The 18034-nt window shown below is 42.0% G+C and overlaps 1 protein-coding gene across 1 annotated transcript in view; it reads left to right on the top strand.

Annotated features, from left to right (window-relative positions):
* Positions 1 to 9325: 9325 nt before the first annotated feature.
* MTUS2 (microtubule associated scaffold protein 2) overlaps positions 9326 to 18034 on the top strand; it is a 632886-nt gene continuing 624177 nt past the window's right edge. The window contains exon 1 of the mRNA XM_054577117.1: positions 9326 to 9426. The gene's annotated coding sequence lies outside the window, so the exon portion shown is untranslated. The remainder of the gene's footprint in view (positions 9427 to 18034) is intronic.

Genomic DNA, 18034 nt, shown 5'->3' with positions numbered 1-18034 from the left:
GCACTTAATAGTTCGGGACAAACATAATTATACAGATTGCAGAAGAGGTGGGAGACTGAAGGCACAGCCTCAGCTGGTTTCCCATGTCAACGTAAGGGCCCTGATATGAAACAAACAGGTTCCTGAGAGCTGGGATAGAAATGATTGGATTAACATGATTATGTATTTTGAACCCCAGGTTGCCTTGAACCATTTGGACTGGTAGATGCAGCCCCCTCCCTCTTGCGAGAGAACTGAAACTCTGCTTGTTTAATTGTAAAGGTTTTACCTAAGGCAGTAAGTAGAACATAAAATTATGCCGTACTCCTCAAAATCTGTCCATATCATCCCTCTAATGCCAGCAGGCTGGTATCCAAAGTCTGCACTCAGCTCAGCCTGAGCAAAAACTTAGCATGCGTGTGCACACATGTGCACACACATCTTTATTGGGTAGTTTTTCACAGTGCTGCTGGTGTGATCAATGGCCGAAGCACACTGGTACAAGAACCACATGGTAGAAGGTGGAGGAGACCCTCCTTCTGACACTCTCAGTGGCCCACTTAACATTTGTGCTTCCTGGGAACACTTGAACTTTGCTGGATTGGAGGCTCTAATTTACTGTAATCGTTCCATTGAACTTGATGGTACGTACCACTACAGTCTGGTTACTTTGAGCTTCCCATGGTGTTAGACCAGCAGGGAAGGGAAAGAGTTCCCTATTTCAACAAGAGGTGTTGATCCTGGTTATCACAAGTGTTTAGACTTGTTGCACAATGGGACAACAAAGCATATGCCTGGAATACAGGGGTCCTCTGGACATCTTTGGGTGCTTCAAAGCCCAGCAATAGCAACAAATGGGCAGTTCTAGCAGTCATGGCTCAACAAAGGCAAAGCAGCTCAGGGTCAGGCTGCTTAGGGAGAAAAGTCAGGGTTTCCTCATCTTGCAAGCAATCTAGCCTGGTCAAAGTCCCAACAGAGGGAAAGAAAATCTGAAATGGTAGGTAAAGGAAGAAGATACTGATGTTTGATGACTTTCTAGGAAACAGGTGCAACAGGATAGACTGTAGCTTGTCCCACTAACCCGCCTGTAGTAATTCTTCATTGAGATTTCTGTTGGCCACCACCACAAAGAGAACTCTGTGATGGATTGGAATTAATGAAAAGCATAAGAGAGATGAGTGATGCAATGAGACATGTTCAGATGCAGTTTATAAAACATAGAAAGACTGAGCCTAAGTCCTCTGGATTAGTGGCTAACTCTATGAGTTATTTAAAAAATTAAATATTTGTATATATTACAAATGATCACCACAAAAAGTCTAGTTATTATCCATCACCTCACAGTTACATCTTTTTCTTGTGATGAGAATTTTAAAGATCTACTCTCTTATTATATACGTTCAAATATGCAATATAATAATATTAACAAGTCACCATGCCTTACATTATACCCATGACTTATTTATTTTATAACTTCAAGTTTGTATCTTTTGACACTCTGCAGCATTTAGCCCGCCCTCCATCTCTGGCAACCACCAGCCTGTTCTTTGTGTCTATGGATTCATTTTATTATTATTATTTTTTAAAGATTTTATTTGTTTATTTTTAGACAGAGGGGAAGGGAGGGAGAAAGAGAGGGAAAGAAACATCAGTGTGTGGTTGCCTCTCACATGCCCCTTACTGGGGACCTGGACTGCAACCCATGCATGTGCCCTGACTGGGAATTGAACCAGTGACCTTTTGGTTCGCAGGCTGGCACTCAATCTACTGAGCCACACCAGCCAGGGGGAATTTGTTTTTTTTTTTTTTAAATAATGAATTTTAACGTTGGTTTTCTTTCCTTTCTTGGTTCGTTTTTGCTGTCCTTTGGTTCACTTCCCAAAGAAACTGCCTGCACAGGAGATTCTCATGTCTTGCATTTAGAAGAACATAGACTGTAACAACATCAATTTAATGCACAGCTATGCTTATAAGAGAGTAAGAGGGATTGACCAGGAACTCAAAGAAAAAGGGAACGGAAGCCAGAATGGTAAGTAAGGTCTCAGTATGGAGGCAGCCCATAATCTGGGGTGCTGACTGCTCTGGGGGTGGCAGATTTGGTCTTGGTTCATAAAGGAGGAGATATTGGAACTAAGACATTTGTACACAACATCATTATAAAAAGAGTCATCCGACAATAAAAGGAGTCCAGAATGAAACCAAATATGATTTCCAAATAAAAAATGACCAAATATAGGAGAAACCTGCCCAAAATAATTGAGGGTTAGTAGAAAAAGCAAATAATATGAGCCCCTTGAGAACTTCAGGTATTGGAATAATCAATTATAAACATTTAGAAAGGGTTCCTAACAGGCTTACTGACATTAAAGAGAGAATTTAAAATACCCAGAAAGAATAAGAGAGTACAAAAAGAGCACACACATTTGGAAAAGAATGATAAGGCCCTGGTCGAGTGGTTCAGTTGGTTTGAGTGTCGTATTGTATACCAAAAATTTGTGGGTTTGATCCCCAGTCAGAGTACATACCTAGGTTGTGGGTTCGATCACTAGTTAGGGCTTGTTTGGGAGGCAACCAATTGATGTTTCTCTCTTACATCCATGTTTCTCTCTCTTTCTTTCTCCCTCCCCCACCCCCAGCTCTAAAATCAATTTAAAGAAGACATATCCTGAGGCGAGAATTAACAAAATTTTTTAAAAATAATGAGAATTTGAAGAAATGAAAACAGAAATGTTTAGAAATGGAAAACAACTAAAGAGAGCGTCGAGAAAAATTTAATGATACAAGGTAGAAGGGGGGAAGGAGGGAAAAGGAAAATTAAAAATAAACAGATTTAGAGATACAGTAAGACAGTGTAACATGCATTTCATTGGAATTCCTGAAGGATAGGAAGACGGAAAATCAATATTAGATGATAGTATTGGAGAATTTTCCAAAATTGGTAAAAGACAAGAATTTTTAGATCAAGAAGCACAACAAATCATAAACAAGTGGAATAAAATGAAATGCATACCTTTGGCATGAAGCAAACTGTAAAGCAATAAAGATAATGGGAAGAAAAGTCTTCAAGACAGAGGGAGGGGAGAGAAGTCACCCACACAGGATAACAATTGGACGGGACAGTGGCAGCAATGGAAGCCTGAAGAGAAAGAAACTGTTAACCTAGAATTGCAGACATGGATAATTATCGTGTGAAGATGGAAAGGGAACAAAGACATGGTTGGGAAACCAAACCGGAGGGTATTTAGCTCTAGCAAGCATTCACAAAGGAAGTTTTTATGATGTACTCCAGAAAGAAAGAAACTGATTCCAGAAAGAAGATGTGAGATTCCAGAAGAAATGGTGAGCAAACACTGACTATAGTATAATAATACTGTCTAATTTGCAGAGCAAAACCCCCATTGAAATACTGTATGGTGTCATGTAAAATGGGCAGGGAATAATTGAAGTTTAAGTATTCAAAGGTATTTTATTGTTCAGACAAAGCATGAAGGTATAAAAAAAGAGAATTTCCAGTTCCTGGCTCATGTTACAAGTTTAAGGAAACAACTGCAAGAAAAAATAGAGTGTATAAGTTCTATAACAGGAAATATAAAACAATGGAAAATTTCCCTCAATCAAAGGGAGGCAGAAAAGAAGAAACAAATAAAAATTCAGACCAATAGAAGTACACAATTATATGGCAGAAGTAGGTTCAATTATATAAATAATTGATAAAATTACATAATAATTATACTAGTAATTAAATGAGACATATTCACAAATGAAATGATGTCAGATTGAATGAAAATAAGCAGATATTGCAAAAATTATGGGGAATACACATCCAAAACCACAGAGAAAGGTTAAAAGATAAAAAAGAATATGTGACTATCATCAAAAGGAAGCTTCTGTAGCAATATTTATATCAGAAGAAAAATATTTTAACATAAAAAATATTAGTAAGTCACTATATAACAAAGAACTATATACCAAAAAACAACATTTCAAAACTTGTTTGTCCCTGATAACATAGCTTCAGTATATGCAAAATCTGCCCAGAAGGTATCCCACCATGTAATATGAAAAATAGAGACATTTATTGAAGATACAAGATAAAAGAAATGTTGTATGTAGGAAACCTCAGTCCCCTTCGAAGTATGTACCTTGGGACCTCACACAGTTCTCCCAATCACTATCAGCTGCCTTGTCATATTTTCCTGAGTCTCATCAATGGTCTGAAATGTCTTCCATTTCAAAGGTGATTTTAGTTTTGGGAAAAGCCAGAAGTCTCAGGGTGCCAAATCTGGGCTGTAGGGGGGCTGAGTCACCTGGGTGATCTGATGTTTTGCCAAAAAACTCTGCACAAGACAGGATGTATGAGCAGGGACGTTGTTGTGATGGAAGCTGCCAATCACCAGTTGACCATAGCTGCAGCCTTCTGAATCATCTGAGTAGTTTCCACAGAAGAATGTTCAAGTTTAACGCAAAATTTGATGTAGATTTGTTGCTCTACTTGCTCAGTCACTTTGAATGTGATGGCCACGCAGTACACATGCTCACTCAACAGCATCTACTGCCTGTACTAACTAGTACAGTGAAGCCATCATTGTTCATACATACACATTCTAGTCCACTCTCCTTGGCTGCCAGGTTACATCTACGTCACACAAACCATTCGTGTTATATTGGCAATGACTAGACTTTTATTGGACAGACCTTGTATAAGCAGCTGCTGACAGGATTGCAAAGAGAAATGGACAAATCCGGCATTACACTGGGGGATTTTAATACTCTTCTCTTCATAATTGATAGCTCATGGAGAAACATATTAGAAAAGATATATAATATTTGGACCAAAAAATTAAAAATCTTGACCTAATGAACACTCATAGAACTCAACACTTAAAAATTAGAAGATATACCAGTACATTCTTCCCAGGAACGTGGCGTATTTATGAAGAAAGAGGCCACAAAGCCAGTCTGTGCCAATTTTAAAGTCTGAATCAAATAGGCCATGTCTTTTTGCCACACTGCAAATAAATTAGAAATGAATAGTAAAAAGATATCTCAACAAACTCATACATTTAGAAATTAAAAAGGCACTTGTAAATAACTCATGGGTCAAAAAGTGATTGTAATGAAAATTTATAATTCAATGATATTGAAAGCACCATAGAGAAGAACGTATTGGAAATTTATTTGAAAAAAGAAAGATGGAAAATTAATGAGCTAAGCTTTCAACTTGAGAAGTTTGAAACAGAACCATAGAATGAACCCAAAAACACAGAAGAGAGGAAATAATAATTGAAGCAGAAATTAGTAAAATTGTAAATAAAATACAGTAGACTCAACAAAGTCAAAAGATGGTTCTTTAAAAAGACAAAATAGAAACAAAACTTCGGAAGAATGAATTAAGAAAAAATATTAATTATAAAATATGGCACATCTAAACATTAGAAACACTATATTATATACTATAATGTATATAGTATGTACTATATTAATAACAAAATACTATAGCCCTGGCCAGGTAGCTCATTTGTTACAGTGTTGTCTTGATATGCCAAGGTTGTGGGTTCGATCCCCATCAGGGCACATGCAATAATCAACCAATGAATGCATAAATAAGCAGAATAACAAATCAATGTTTCTCTGTCTCTTCCCCCCACCGCCTTCTGTTCCCTCTCTCTCTCCTTCTCTCCCTTCCTCTCTCTTTCTTTGATAAATGAATCAATCAGTAAATAAATAAGGAAAATACTATAACTGATTTTATGCCAGCCGTGAAGGTTCCAGAGATATGTGGCCCAGGCTCCCCCTCAAGGAAGGACTTGTTGCCTCAGTTGGGGGAGTACTGTGAGCCTCACCTACAGAAAGCCCCATCCTGCAAGAGTATGCCTTCTCCAGAGTGTATACATCCTGTGACTGATGTGGGTGGGGACAAAACGATTTAGCCATTTCTCCTACCTTGGAACAGCTCTGAGTATCTCATATATGCAGTGGTGTGCTTGTAAATGTTTAATACCTGGTACCTTGCGGGGAAAAACCTTGATTTGTAGTGTTTGCTGATTTCTGTGGTGTAAATATACTCCCAGGGGATGACTTCAAGCTCTCAAAGTGATACCACGAATGTGGAGTTGAAAAGAGATGCCCAACAGGACATTATCATGCACAGGGTGGGGCAAAAGTAGGTTTACAGTTGTGAGTATGCAAAACACATTTTATTTTTGCATTATTATTTATTAATTATTGTATTATCTTCCATATTAACAACTGTAATCCTACTTTTGCCCCATCCTGTAGTATTGCCACCACACAGATACGCTAGCTATAAATAAACTCGAGAGCATATATGAATGTAGCAAAGCAATGGAAGTGATTTATTAACTTTGTTTTTAATATATGTATATAAAATTATAAGTTTATATACTCTTCAATCATGGTAATACTTAACAACTGGCTCACAAAATGCCTAAAAATTGAAAAGCTGGCACTCCCAATCTGGTATAAGCAGGCTCCAGCACACAACTCTGCTTGTGCTCTAGAGCAACCAGGGGCTGGCTGGGGCTTTGATGGCTTGAATCACAATCTAGTTACTCCCTCTCTTCGATCCTGCTCTCTTTTCCTTCCCATAGGCACTGACCCTTAATAACATCCTGCTGTGTGGTAAACCAGATGGTTTAAATGTTTGTATTCCCCCATGTTCAGGTGTTGAAACCTAACCTCCAATGTGGTGGTAGGTACCGGGAGCAGGGGCCTTTGGGGAGATGATTAGGTCCTGAGGATGGAGCCCTCATGAATGGGATTGTGCCCCAGAGAACTCTCACCCTTCCTGTCCCGTGAGGTTGTAGGGACAGCTGTGTAGGAAGCTAGTATATAGGATAGTACAGGAGGGAGGAGGTTGGCATGTGGGTGAGGAAGGACTTTTGGTTGCCGTGCCAAGCTGACACCTGCGAGAGGTGAGGGAAGGGCTTGTCCTACCCCAGACTAAGAGAGCCTCGGCAGGGTGATGGGGAGTTCCGGAACAAATGCTGTCCATTAGAGGGGTCAGGCAGAAATGGCCCAGCTCTGGCACTCCCACCATGCTTAGCCATGGGCTGGGAACAGCTTGGTGGGGGTTGGGGGGTAGGGGGTGGGGATGTGTGACTTTGGTGTGAGCGTCATGGTAAATCCAAAGGTATGACTGCTGGAGATTGTCAGTTCTAGTCTTGTGAGTTGAGTGGCACGCCTCAGTGGCTGCCACAGAGACATGTGTCTCCACATTTTAAAGAGGCGTTGGGACCATTTTGTACCATTTGCTTTGTAAATGTTCTGCCGCTTTCCACCCAGATTTAAGGAAAGGGTAGAGGGATCAAGGAGGAGGTTGGCAGTGTGAATTAAAAGGTGCTGTGAGGAAGAAGAAGGAACACCCAGCCATATCATGCAAAGAAAGGGGTGCTTCTGGAGAACTCTTTGGGGAGCTTGGCATGTATCGTCTGGGGAACTACATGAGAACCTTCAAGGAGAGAGGCTGGACAGAGCTGCCTTTGACCAGAAAATGAAGAGGGTGTACTGCTGTGACAGCGATTGGCATGGACATGGTGGAAGGTAGCAGGGTCTGCCTGCCAGGGCATGGTGACTGTGAAGAGGGTCTGTGTGTGGCGGGCCACTGGAGGAGAAGTGGACCTGGAAGTGAGGACCAGTGGCTGGTTCAGGGAACGTTTCCCATGCTGCCACCCTGCCTTCACAGAGGTAGCTGGGAGTATATAGAAGAGAAAGAGGACTTTTCTCTTCCCCATGCAGGCTCTGAGCTTAGGTCAGGCTAGGAGCTGGCGGGGGCGGGAGCTGACCAGGGTGAATGCTGGGCGGGGAAGACTTCAGTGGAATGGGACTGACATTTTGATTTGGACTGGACTGGACTTAATACTGGAGAATCAGATTGCTGATTAACACCTGAAAGTGACAGGAAAAACTATGAAATCTGCCCTAGATTTCTTCCAGTGAAGAAAGGAGATCTGAGAATAATTTTAAAAGACAGTGCTTGGGAAAAAAATGTGCTGTTTCATGACTTCCCTTCACCAAGTAGTCCAGCTTGTTTAAAAAAATCAACTAGTATAAAATATTGCTTAACATGGTAGTTTGGAAAAAGATACCCTCCCCTTAAAAGCAACAGCACCTAACAATGCAAAGGACCAGCTTTCCCCTCCCCTCTCCCCCGCCTCCCCACCCTGCTTCATTTTTGTAGTGACAAATGTTTATTTCACTGCCTGGGAACTAGAGGCAGCAGAAGCTCTCTGAACTCGCTTGCCTTGTCAAACCTCCTAGGAGCACTGCTTAGGGGAGTGGAAAGGTCCTTCAGAGGTCATTAATACATGTATTAATCAGAGCAGTCAAGGTTCTCTAGAACCCCTCGAACCGTGTCAGGCACACTTGGCGCCTATTGAACACAGACATAAACCTGACTTTCGGAAGAAATAAATGCCTGCCTTTTCCGCAAACATTTCCAGAGATCAATTCTGGGCTCCTTGTGAATCCGGAATCTTCCCACCCTCGAAATTATTCCCACAGATGAACCCCAATTCCTTCTGCTACTCCTAATTCACGGCTGCTCCCTCTTCTGCCCTAAGAGGAAAACAGCAGCTACACTCCTCACATACCCCTGCACTGTAGCTTCTGCCTTCTGTTTTTCTCCTTCCTTCCCCCGGGGTCGAGGGGACGATCGGGAACCGCAGTGGCACAGCCGGGCCAGCCCCGCGTGGCGCCCACTGGCCCATCCTGAGCCAGAGCGGCCGGCGCGCGCACGGAGGCCCCGTGGACGGCAGAGGGCGCTGCGGATGCCGGCGGCGGGCCTGAGGGCCGCGGGGGCCGGTAGGAGGCGCCGGGGCCCCCGGGTGTGAGTCTCCTGGCGGCCGCGAGGGGCGCGCGCCGCTGTCACCCGCGCCACCGTCCCGCGGGGACCCGCTTGCGGCCCGGAGGCTGTCACCGCGGCCCTCACCTCACGGGCTGCTGGAGCTGCGCGGCGCGCTCCGTGATCCGGCTTCGGCGCAGCCCCGCATCTTCCCTTTGTCCGGGAAAGGCGGCCGGAAGGGCAGTGCAGCAGCGGTGGGCGAACAGCACCCAGGCGTCCAGTCGGCACCCCCGCGCGCATCCTCCGCCGCCTCTGCGCTGGAGCGGGGTGGCGTCCTGGGCGGGGCCTGAGGGCGCGGGGCGGGCGTGAGCCGGGGGCAGCTGTGGAGAGGCAGCCCCAGGTGCGGGGGCGTCCCTTACGCCTCCACCTGCGCCGCCTCCGTCGGCTTCTCTTGGCAACTTTATCGCCCCCCTTTGCGGACATCTCGGCTGGTCTGTGGAGTCCAGACCTGTCGTTAAATAGAAAACTCGAGCTGGACGAGGAGGCGGAGGAGGAGGGAGCGTGTTGGACCCCGGTCCAGGGTGAGAATCTCATTGAGGCAGAGGTGGCTCCTTGGACATTTTTCGTGGCTCTTCCCCACCCAGGTGAGCGCATCCTTCTTCTGCTCAGTCCGACAGGGCCGGGCTGGGCTCTGGTTCTGCCTCCTAGACACGGAGGGAAGACAGGTGCCGGAGTTGGGGAGCGACTGCAGCCGATTCTGGCAGCGCGGCGTCTATTTTGCTTTTCTGTCGCCGTGGTACTTATTCTGGCCTGCCACATCTCCTGCCGGGCCGAGGTTTGCAGCTCATTTGGCACCTTGCGTGCTGCCAGGTTAAACATCCTTCGTCTTGGAAAGGATGGTAGGTTAGTTACACCGAGTCACCGCCTTTCCCCAGCTTTGGATATATTCTTCCGTGTCTTTGCCTGAATTTAGTCTGAATGTGTTAGATCCGTTGGGCTTTATAATGGTAAAGCAACGAAGTAGGTTGCTACATCCATTTCCCCCCCCATTCGGAGGCTGTGCACAGAAGGAATTTCAGGAACACAAGTGATGTTACTACCAGTCTATTTTAAATACAAACATGGAAAGAAGTGCTCTTGGCAGAATACCAAAGGAGCCTGTACTCTCTGTTATGTAAGGACTTTAAAAAAAATATTCGCTCATTGGTAAAGTTATAGACGTGATTATCAGACATTTGAGAGGTTGAATATAAGTGAGAACCCTCATTTTTGCTCTAAAGCAAAACTTTACTTGAGGATAAGAAGGGTCTTAGCTTGAGATACCCTTTAAGACAACATAGGGCAGTTGCTTTGAACTAATCAGGTGGCATTGCATAACATTAAACAACAAAATAGGTTTTGTAAAGGCTATTAAGAAAGTGGGTGAAAATTCTTTGATTATGGTAGTAATAAAAAGGATCCCACAGATATCCTTTGTGGCTTTCAAATTATAGAATGATTTTATTTTTATATCTGATGGAAACAGTATTATGAGCTGCCAGTATTAAAGATCTCCCCTGCAAAAAAACCCCCTCCTCTCATAATTGTGGTTATTTTTTTTTCAGGTAACAAGGAAAAGTAGAAAGCATAAGATATACTAATGTCTAGGCACCTTCTTTTGTGTCCCACCCCAGTATTTCGTTCTAGTTGGTTTTGGGTGATGCTGTGGCATTTGTAATGTGAAAAGCTCTGTTGGTGATTCTAATGTGAGGTCAGGGACCCACTGGACAGCACTGTGCTTTAAAATTTGTTACTTTGTAGCTCCAGGTGTGGTTCCAGTGGTTTTAGATAAGTAAAGAATAAGTGGTTAGAAATGCCAGAGAGAAAGCTGGTATTAGAAAGGAGATGTGTTGAAGAATTATAGCATGTGCACTTTTGTATTTTGTCTAAGTATCTTTCTTGATATTTTTAAACTTGCAAAGAATAGTTGATGTTTATTAGGGACCCATAATTTCAGGTAGAATACATCCTAAGTGCAGAGGTGACAGGGAAGTTGAGTAGCAGTGTCAAGAGGTTCCTTTATGGTTACATGAAAAGATAAGCAAGTCTCATTAAAGGCTAGTAAATTAAGTGCAAAACACTTCGATTGTTTTTGAGGTGGAAAATAAACCTGACTGCTGCCTCGGTGTTTTCCAGGTACCTTATGTAATTCCACGTACCCGATCTGGGAGCAGATCTTATGGATGGTATATGAAGGTTTATGTAAGAACTCCCAACTATGCTTTTTGCATGCACTCCATTAAACTCTCTGTTTTGGCAATTACGTAATTGACACAATACTAGATTGTGAAAGCCCAGATTGTGGGGGGTGGGGGGGGCGGAGGAAGGCACAACCCCAGCGCAGCCTACGCATTTTATAATGAATTGCTGCCCTCAAATTAGAGGAAACAGCAGGGATGGAGGTTTGTGAAAGAGAGATAAGAATAGTATCTAGAGGACTGATGTAATGTAAGACTGTTATGCTTAGCGGGTTTCTACAGATTTTAATGCTGCCGTATAAACCTCTCTAGTTTTTTATATCTCCCAGCAGAGGCAAATTGACTGGAAGCTAATGAATCTTAAGCTTTAGGGCTCTTTACCCAGACTACTTCCAAGCCCCTCGGAGGCCACTAGCCATGTGTCCATGTGGTCACACCTAAGTTTGTATCTGTAATTTTGTTTTTTTTTTAAATGAAGACACTCTCCCCACCTGCCCACCTCCCATTATATAAATATAAGCCTCCTGGAACCCTCAATCAGGTCTTCAAAGTACATTCAAATGTTAACTTATAAAAATGCTTTTTGTTATTTTAATGCCTGTAGTCTTATGGAAAGACAAAAATAAATTGGGCCAATATTGTATCTGACCTGCTGAGAAAATGCAGATTGCTCTCACCCAGGGCTGTGTGGAGCTACTGAGATCAGGTATTTACCTGGAGAACCAACTCTGCAGAAACAAGACTTTTCTGATTTGAGAGTAAGCTGGAGGCAGAGAGCTGAGCCAGGAATGAGGAAGGGAGGAAAAAACCATTCTGCATCACAGAGGTGGGCTGCCAAGGGAAGAGGAAGAGAAAATTACCCAAAGATGCTTCATTAGTGAAAAGGTAACACTGATAGGTAGCATCAGCTCCATAGGAGGTTTTTTAAATTTATTTTTTATTTTTTATTTTTTTGTAATCTCCTTAGTATCTGTCTCTAATATGAATTTTAAACAGTGAGCAAACTCAGGTCCGGAAAATATCCACGCAGGAAACAAATGCATGTTGGGAAGGTCTAGGATGAACAATGGACTTGTTCCCATTAGCAGCTTTTATGAGTAAATGGGAGCTGTATTATGTTAACCACAGGCATGTCTGAGGGAGTTATTGAAGAAGGGAGGATTTTCCCTTTTTCTTTGAAATGGTTTCTACGTACATCTGAATTTGGATGTCTTCAGATCTTATCATTTTGACCCCTTTCCCACCAACACTTACACCCCATCCATCCACCCACCCACCCACCCATACACAGAGACTCTCTCCCGGATCAAATTTTAGTCAGGTTCCTATGAGCCCTTTTCTTGACTGGACCTGAACCTTGGCCTATTCCAGTCTCCTCCACCCCAACACTAAGAGACTTGAAAAAACTCCAACATGGCTTCTGGCAGCCTGAGGCCTTGTCCCTAAAATGACCCAGGCCCCCTTGAGTTCCTGTTTGGAAAATCTCAAAGCTGCCAAAATTTACTCTTTGTTCAAGCCAACTCCTGATGATAGGAACTTCCCTGTCCTTTTATTAAGCATTTATTAGAAAACCTTTGAATTATAATCCTCTCTCTGCCCCTTTGAAACGTGTGTGTGTCTTCTATAACCCACGAATGTCTTTCTCAAGGACCCCACAGCCATTCTTTTGAAATGCAATCATTAGGAAGGAAAGGGCCTGTCTCCTGATCTCTGTGGGAGACTAGGAGCCTAACTGAAACAAGTGACAGCTAGCAGACACAGATGGCCTAATTGCATTGACACTGACTAGCCACCCTGTCTGTTGGAATTTTCCATTTCCTTGACTCTGCTTTTAGCATCACTTGTCCCCTCCTTATTCCCTCATTCTTTCTTTTAAGATGCTCATTTGCATCTACAATGGATTGAAGTTGAGCTCAGTTCTGTACTTTAGTTTCTTTCCCCTATTGCAGTAAATACTGCATACCATCCATCTTACTGCCTTCAGTTAGTATCCAGTTTTGTTGTTGTTATTATTATTATTATTATTATTATTATTATTTTTAAACCTCGCCCAATGCTGAGAGGAAGAGGGGGGACAGAGAGAGAGAGAAAAAATCAACATGAGAGAGAAACATGTATCACTTGTCTCCCATAGGCACCCCGAACAGGGATGGAACCCACAACCTAGGTAGGTGCCCTGACCAGGAATCAAACCTGCGACTGTTTGGTGCACAGGATGACACTCCAAACAATCAAGCTGCCCATCTAGGGCCAGCTAATTTTTTAAGAACATCCAACAAATACTTTTGAATGTGTGTGCCAGGCACTGCTCTAGACATAAGATATTACAGAGCAGTGAACAAAACAGACAAAAGCTGTGCCTGAGGAACTTACAGTGTAATGGATAAACTGAAGTATTTAATATACCAGGTAGGGATGGTGCTATGGAGAAAAGTAAATCAGAGGGGGTGTGGAAATGAGTGCAGGGCCGAGAACTGCTGTGTCAAATAGGGTGCTCAGGGAAGGCCTCCCTGAGAGAGGATGCTGAGCAGAGCCCTGGAGGGAGCTACCAGGGAGCCTACGGATTCCTAGGGAAGAGCTTTGCACTCACTGGGGACAGCTTGTGCAGGGTATTTCAGACAGACCAGAAATCGCTGGCACTTAAGAAGAGAGCAGGGAGGTCTGGTGCTGCAGGCAGTTGTGGGGGATTTGCATGCTAATGGCCAGTGCTTTCCACAACAGCCCACCCCTGTAATTCTCTTGGGTGGTTTCCTGGGTCTGCCCTTGGATCCTGCTCTCCAGCAACCTGAGGCCTTGTCAGCGAATGCATGGTGGTTCTGCTCTTGGGGCCCTGGGCAGCCTTATGTTGCTCCTTGGTACCAGGTAAAACTGAGGGCCTCTCAGGGAGCCTGGAATTCAGTCTAGACCATTACATTAACTAGGAGTAAGGAGGAGGTTGTGTGCCTTCACAGATGATTCCCCTTGGCTTTTAGGAAAGGGGCCACCGGGAAAATTCCATTTCAGCTTGGATTCCCTGAGGTCCCCTAGGAACAAATAGAAATGGATGAATAAAGGATATTGACAGCAGAACCACCTACTCTTCCTTGGGAAATGTCAAAATGTTGAGAACTTAGAGCAACCTCTTAGGTGAAATTAAAGCAGAGAGAACCCATGGCCTGAAGGGATTTGGAGTTAGTTAGGATTTGAGGAGGGGAAATTGCTCATTGGCTCCTGTATGCCCAGATTTCTCCCCTACATCTAACAACCAGACAACATACATGTGAACCTGGCAGCAGGCTCTCATGGATCCGTCAGGGGAAAGGTGAGAAGCCAGTGGGAGCAGTAGCCAGGATCTGTCTGCTGGTAGAAAGGCCTAGACTTCTGTGCTGTTTGGGGCCCGACGTGTGGGATAGGATGGATAGCTGTTCACTTTTCAAGCCATTAACCTATAACCATGTTTATCCCTCAGGCAGTTGAAGAAGAAATCTCCCATATAGACAAAGGTTCTTTGATTGTTTGTTGGCAGGCAGGAGCATGATAGCAGCCGAATGAATGCACAGGCAGGTGGCATGAGGAAGGGAGTGTGTTAGGAGATCGGCATTCTTGCCTCTTTTCTATGCCTGTCATTGCTTTGTGTGGTCTCTCACTTTGCAGGCTTCTCTTACATGCCCTACCATGTGTAGGAAGTAGGGGACTTAAGGATATTCCTGGGTATTTTTTACTCTTTAGCTTTTGTGAATGGGCCCTCTTCTTATTGGTTATTGTTATGTATATTATACATATTGGTTATACTGTGTTGTCTTAGTCCTTGGTAATTGTTATATAATCAATTAGTTATCTATATTATACATATTGGTTATGTTGTGTAGTCTTAGTCTGTTCAGGCTGCTAAAACAAAATATGACAAACTGGGTGGTTTACAAACAACAAATTTATTCCCACAGTTCTGGACTCTGGGAGGTCCAGCAGATGTGTTTGGTGAGGGCCTGCTTTCTGGTTCATAGATGACTTCTTCTTGTTATGTCTTCCCTGGTGGAAGAGGCGAGCAAGCTGTTTGGGGCCTCATATAAAAATAGTAATCCCATTCCTCAGGATTCTTACCTCCCAAAGGCCCCACCTCCTAATACCATCACCTTGGGCATTAGGTTTTCAACATATGAATTTAGGTGGGACATAGATATTTAGACTGTAACATATACAAAACCCATAAATAATATATAGAAAGCTATTGACTTTAAGATATATTAATAATTGTGTGATCTGGCACTTTTCAAGCTCTTATCAATTCTCTCTTTTTTTTGTTATTTCCCTTTTATTTTATAGGTGTATAATCATACCATCTGAAGAAAATAATTACTTAGGTTTCTTTTCTTATTTCTATTTCATGTTTTATTTACCAGTGTGTAGACTAGATCGAAGAAGGGATTGTTAACTCAGTCTGCTGAGGGACTTTTAAAAACATGCTTGATTATTGTCTTTCAGGCAGATGTACTTGCCTGGTCCCTGAGCAGGAAAACTGTATGACTCTTCACGACTTTTCCCTGTTAGTTTTGGCCACCCTTTGTTCACCTACAGACCCATTGAACCAGTAGGTTCAGTTCCCTTAGAAAAATAAAGCTGTGTATACAGTCATTAAAGGCAAGTTAGCATTGTATGTGATTATGGCTAAGTTAGTATTAATGACAGGTTGATATTGACTTTGGGAACCTTGACTCACCTGCAGAAATGAAAAGCCAACATAGTGCTTTAGCTTGTACAAAGACTATGGTTAGGCAAGTAAATTTGTCTGGAAATAGGCTAACATTGATATAGTGATTTTTAAATGCTTTTCTAAGTGTAGTGGAAAAGAGTAGGGGATACAGAGCTATGGATTATAAGAAGAGGCAATAAAACAACAGAACCAAATAAGGAACACTTAATAGGGAAGTTAAATTTCCACACTTCACAAGATTGTTATTGCAAAGCACTAATCTAAAAACTTAATATGAACACTATGTCTTTTAAATGACAGTATAGGGGAAGTAATTTCAAATCATCTAGAATTAATTGTCTTTGTACTAAGATGTTTGAAGTTACTCAAAATAACTTTCAAGAGAGGCAGCTTTTCTCTACACACAATTGTCTTCTTGAGTTGGAAATTTTGCCACACATTATGCCAAATAATTTTGTCTCTAATTCTTTTATTTCTCTCAGTTTATTTTCAAGGAAAGCCAATTTGATAACAAATAATGCAATAGGATAATTCTGGTTAAAACTGTTATTTCTAAGCATTTTCTATTAGTGTTGTGTAATATCTTAGAAAGTTTGTACGGCATACATTATATTTAATTTTCTAAAAACTCTAGCATATATATATTCTTTAAAAAAACCCATGTTATGTTAGTTTAATTGGCAGCTAGTAATGAGTTTTATATTGAGTAAGCTCATTTGCTTCAACTAGCAGTTTTAAGAAATTAGTTTAATATGACTGCTTAGTCCTCTACTCCCAATCTTTACACTGATTTTTTTCCTCACCTGAAGACATTTTTTCATTGCTTTTAGAAGGAGGAAGGGACAGAAAGAAACATCGATGTGAGAGAGAAACATCAATTGGTTGCCTCCTCCATGTACCCAGACTGTAGATCAAACCTGCAACCCAGGTATCTGCCATGACTGGGAATCAAACGTGCAGCCCTTCAGTTATGGAATGATGCTCTAATCAATTGAACCACATTGGCCAGGGCCACACTGATATTTTTCTGCTAGATTTTAAGATGATCATTTTGATAACAACCCAAAATACTGTGGTGGAATATAAATGTGAGTTAGAACTAAAATATCAGTTTGGAGAGTTAAAAAAAAAAGCAGAGATGTGGTCTGAAATCCCCCTTCTCTAGGGTTAAGACTAGAGAGAGACTTGTCAGGCAGGCACTTGCCTCAGGCACAAAATTTAAGGGGATACCAAAAAATTGAACAATAAAAATAAATATTATAATGAGGTTTAATAAAATAAAAATTAGTGCAAACATCCATGATGAACAATCAAATTTTAAAAAGACAGCATCACTATTTGATTTTTCCTCTTGTGTCAGACTCCCATATGGAATAGTATGACACTTACTGATTATGTCTTAATTTGAAATTTTGATATTTTATTCATCATTGACTTTTGGGTTAATTTTTCTTTTATTTTGTGTGTGTGTTTCAATTAAATTTTTATTTTATTTTTTCCATTACCATTTAGTCCCCTTATATCCACTTTCCCATATGGTATTTGTCATGGACTGTTATCCATGTCCATGAATTCTTTTTCCTTTTCACTCAATCCCTCCGCTCCCTAAACCTGCTGATCCCGACTAACTGTCATCTACACTCTGCTACTGTCATCTACACTCCAGCTATGAGTGTGTCTCTTGTTAGACATCTTAGATGGAGTTTTGCTTGTTAGTTCAGTTTGTACATTAGATTCCACATATGAGTGAAATCATATGGTATTTGCCGTTTAGTATTTGTCTTTCCCTGACTGGCTGATTTCAATAGCATGATGTTCCCAGATCCATCCATACTGTTGCAAAGCATAAATTTTCTTTTTGATGGCTGAGCAGAATTCCATTGTGTAAATGTCCCATAGTTGTTTTATTAACTCATGTAATGATGAATACTTGGGCTGCTCCTGTATCTTGGTGATTGTAAATAAGGCTGCAATGAACATAGAAGTGCTAATGTTCTTTTGGGTTAGTGTTTTGGGTTCCTTCAGAAATGATCCCAGAAGTGGAATCGCTGGGTAAAAAGGCAGATACATTTTTAACTTTTTGCGATATTTCCACGCTGCTTTCCACAGAGTTGCATCAGTCTGCATTCACACCAACAATGCAAAAGGGTTCCCCTTTCTCCACATCCTTTCTTTTTAAATTTTTTATTTTTAAATCATGTTTATTCTATTACAGTTGTTTCAGTTATTACCCCTTTGCCCTCCTCCACCCATCCCACCCTGCCCGCCTCTTCCACATTCAATTCCCACTCTGTTGTCCATATCCATGGGTCATTCTGGCATGTT

Source organism: Pteronotus mesoamericanus, unplaced genomic scaffold, assembly GCF_021234165.1.
Source record: "Pteronotus mesoamericanus isolate MK-2021 breed Mesoamerican mustached bat unplaced genomic scaffold, CSHL_Meso_final contig_41, whole genome shotgun sequence".
Lineage (NCBI taxonomy): Eukaryota > Metazoa > Chordata > Mammalia > Chiroptera > Mormoopidae > Pteronotus > Pteronotus mesoamericanus.
Note: the sequence above shows the minus strand (reverse complement) of the source record. Positions and strands in the feature narration are given on the sequence as shown.